We start from the raw sequence: 4,729 nt of genomic DNA on the forward strand, positions 1-4,729 counted from the left end.
AAATCCCATAAGAGTAAATGCTAACTATTTGGTGAAATATTCGGTTGTTACGCTAAAATAAACTATCGCAAAAGAACACAGTAAACCTTTTTTTCTATCATTATGGGATGGCTTCGAGAAAATATGCCTCGAATATCTTTTCCCAAGGAAAAATTATTGTCAATCATCACGGTTCCGCTGTGCAACTAGCTTAGCCGAAAATAACATTTTCCAAGTGTAAAATATCCATTCCCCTGCACTAATATCACTTTTCTTGGATTTCCTGAAGAAAATTTGTTTAAAAAATTTCGTTTTGAACTAAATTTACTTTTGCTTTCAGGGGGGGGGGGAAGCTGCCCCCTACTGGCCCCCGCTGGGTATGCCCATGATGATGTGATCTGTCAAATTCGTTATTTTTCAATGCTTTTTCTCGCAATGACAAACTTGGTTCTTCAAAATATTGGATGAAAGAGGATCGCGTTACACTCACCACAGCGCCGCGGACATTTTTGAAAACAGATTAAAATGCGTCCGCAGTGGCAACAGAAATCAGCCTTCTATGGGATGAAATTGGGCCTCCTCTATGCAGACCCCTTGAGAAAATATTGCGTAAACCATCATTCTCTATATCACCCTGTCATTTAAGGCTTCCTAATCGTTGTCGTACTTTGATTGGCTGCTGCTTATTCCACGTAAGTGTCCAATGATGGTAAGCTGGAACAAAACAATGGAACAAAATGATGGAAATAGGGACTATGATGACATCTGAAAATGATCACATCCGAGAGCCATAATTTGTGCCGTCATTTGCGGCATCCCTGAACTAGTACATGAATATTGGTCCCGTCATTCTGGCTTACTTAAGCGTGGATAGAGATTTTAAGAGGCATTAATTGAACAATTCAAAACTGCACAAATAATTGGCAAAGAGCTCTGGGCCATTAAAAAAATAACCCGCAAATGATGTCATTGAAAATAATAAAATTCAGCTATATACATACTCTATGGAGAACAATGGGAGAATAAGGGTAAAATAATATAATGCAATACAATTAGATAGCCAACAACGTCATCAAATTTTAATGCATCCCAAAGTACATCCAAGGAAATATAATTTGGTATTTGACAAGCCATGGTGACATTGTGACGATGCCTTTCGTGAAATGCATCGTAATATGTAAAACAATATGGCCATGCAGGAAAAAATCACATTTACACACAAATTAAAAAATCAGCAAAATGAAAGCGTTCGAATAATATTTTTTGAGCTAGTAGAGTTCATCATGAAAGATTACTGCTCTTACAAAATTTTTTAATGCCATGGTATGATCAGGGTGCGTGGCAACTAAAATTTTTTATTTTACAAAGAGTATAATTTCGAACTTGATCACCTATTGTTACATGATGACAGTGAAACTATGAAGGGCTGCAGAGACTGTCGAACCCAAATGCTCTACTCCAAAGTGTACGGATGCCACTTCGCAGCGATCTGGATGACATCACGCGCGAGATAAATATGTTAAAATTAGAACTATCTCAATTAGATCAATATGATGGAATGGATATCAAAAAAGATATTCACTCTGGTCAACCTGTGAGACAACGGCCACGACCGACGACAAAAACCGTCTTCCCATGTCGGATGAAAAGCAAAGAGAAGTACACGACCATAGAAGGGGTAATTCCAACGTTCGCCCAGATGCCGAAGGTGAGGTAATAAATTCAATCTATTCCAAACCCGTGAACAGTGGAACATTTAATCATTCTGACGTGCCAACTGAAAAGAAAATAAAAGGCAGGTATGAGGGTAATTTTCGCAAAAGTGCGAACGACAAAGAAAAAGATATATTGTTACAGGCAAAAAGCCGAGACGAGGTAACAGATTACATTAATAATCGTGTCAGCGCTGAATATGAGGTGGTAAATTCTCAGCATTCCCCGCCAAAAAATCCTGGCGCTACAAATCATTCTTGCGTGACAACCGAACGGAAGACAGAAACTTTGGATGAAGGAAAGGCTCACAAAAATGGGAACCTTATGGGAGATGTCGCAAATGAATACATTTACTACGGCAATTATCTTCCTTTTGAGAGTAAAATAATTGGAAGGAAAAATCCAAATGCCGCCGAGAATCATTCCTTTCATGGGAACGGAAACGGTATCAATGCACACCACTTCTCACCAGAGCAAATTCATGACCTGGAATATTCTGTTATGCCGCCTAAGAAACAAATATTTTGCCATAACATTAAAACGGGATGCAATGACGCTTTTGGCCATGGAGAAGGTGATTCGTTAAAACAAATGTATATCCCATCAGAACGCGTTGACGCCAAAAACTACCCTTTTATGTTGGCTGAAGGCGATAGAAAAAAGGCGATAGATAGGTGTCATAATCACAGGTTTTTGTACAATCACAGGTTGACAAGAGTGAATATCTTTTTTGATATCCATTCCATCATATTGATCTAATTGAGATAGTTCTAATTTTTACATATTTATCTCGCGCGTGATGTCATCCAGTTCGCTGCGAAGTGGCATCCATACACTTTGGAGTGGAACATTTGGGTTGGATATTTTCTGCATCCCTTCATTGTATGCCCATATCATAGATTTCCTCTTCTTCTCGAGAATTTTCAAATCGCGTTCCATTTCTTCGTACTCTTGCAGATAGGCAGCCATATCTGCTCTACCTCTCCGCCGTCTTCCTCGCGGCTGAGTTTCATCAGCTACCATTCCTCCCAGATATCCAGTTCTGCGTTGGTAATGGTTCGTTTCCTCCATGGATGTTTTGTTGTGTTTACAGCAATCGGTGCGGGAATGAGGTGTTCTTTCTCTTCCTTCCCATGCATCGCCGTAATCCCTACTAGTCATCTGCGATGAAAAAGGAAGCGTTCGTTATGCATAATGTTTAGTTGATATCAAAAGTGGTCAGTGGCTTAACCAGGGGGGCACAGGGGGACACGCACCCCCTAAGACAATTCATTTAATCAGAAAAGTATTAACATATAAAACAAATTTATTCTATTCCACCAATACCTAGCGATCGATCAATGGATTGTTCTTCCTCATAGGAAAATCCAATAGGATCGCTAGAACATTAATTGCTCATGCTTGGTTTCTCTAATAGTAGGGCCCCCTTCCGTTCTCCTTTTTCCTTCCCTTCCTTCTCCTCCCCGGGTGTCTGGGTGAATAAGCTACTGGCTCGGTTCCTCGTTGTATCCTTCGAAGGGTTCACCTAGAACCCTCAAACTCTTTGTACTCCACCAATATGTTTTAGCCTAGCAACATCCCGACGACCGATTAATTGTTTAATTTTAATCGTCAAAGTAGCATAAAATGCGATTACTAGAGATAAAAGTCTTCATATATTCCCCAGAGGAAAGTTGAACCCCCTCATAACTCCTCAGTTCGTACCCCCGAATCTTATCGTTTTCTTCTTTTAATGTGCTTATAGAATTAAGTTTTGAATAGGGTCATTCACATGTTTTTGTGATCTATTTTCTTTTTCGTGGAGTATTCACACAAATATTGAAAATTTAATAAATGAATAATAGTTATTCATGACCAATGATTAGAAGAAGGTTAAGACATACGAAAGACTCATGGAAGTGGATTTAATTGTTCGTGAGATTCACAAAAATGCTTATCCCAAACGAAAGAAACAGCATGAAAAAATAGCCTAGTTAGCCTATGATATCCACCGCGGCATCTAGATTTTCACCGTTTCAATATCGGCCTCAAGAACAGAAATCGATTCCCGCTCTTGTGCATATTTAGTGTGTAACTCAGAGGAAACTAACCCTTTACCCTCTGCAAAGGTATTTTAATATAATATGAATTATGTACTTACATTTTGGGATGAATGCATTTGGTAGTTAGAGTGACAGGAAAACTTGCATCCAGGTGAAGTCTGGCCGAAGTATTGGCGGGAAGGGGTCGTCTGTTGCGGGTGGAGATCTTTATGCTCCTGTCGCATCATTTCGTTGATGATTATCCTTGTCAACCTGTGTAGTAGGGCCTTTCTTATTATTAGGGTGTCGGGATGTTCCCACAGCCATTCGTTTTCTGGCTCCTCCCTCACATCCTCGTAAACGCTTTCCAGGAGTATCTCAACTTCCTCAATCGCCTCGCCTCTCCAAGCCCGGTCCACTAGCTCCAGGAGATAATCCAGTGGCATTTCTGAGATTCCCAGATTTTATGCGGGTCGCCTCGGTGGTGGTGGATCAGTTGCAAACCTTACACCAGGTATCGTACCTTCCCGTTGTTCTCGTTCTTCTGTGGGTCCATGTTGGCATGGATACCTGAAGTCATATTCAGCTTTGAAGCGATTATTCTTCGCGTCCAATCCGTGGGTACAGAATTTCATCTGCTCAGCTGGCTCATAATGATCGTGGAAGGCTACACGTTGTTGCGTTGGAACGTAGCGTTCGTTTATAACGACACCTTCGTTTTGAAGATGAGGGTTTTTGCGATCCATTCTGTGGGTCCTATATTCCATCCGCTCAGCCGGCTCAAGAGAATGGTAGGATGCTCTGGTTTTTTGTGATGGAATGAAGTTTTTATTTATATAATCACCTTCGGTATGTTGACATGGGTTTTCGCGGTCCATTCTATTAACCGCTTTCTTTCTATCGCCTTCAGCCAACATAAAAGGGTAGTTTTTGGCGTCAACGCGTTCTGATGGGATATACATTTGTTTTAACGAATCACCTTCTCCATGGCCAAAAGCGTCATTGCATCCCGTTTT

The sequence above is a fragment of the Ischnura elegans genome, chromosome 1, assembly GCF_921293095.1.
Source record: "Ischnura elegans chromosome 1, ioIscEleg1.1, whole genome shotgun sequence".
Lineage (NCBI taxonomy): Eukaryota > Metazoa > Arthropoda > Insecta > Odonata > Coenagrionidae > Ischnura > Ischnura elegans.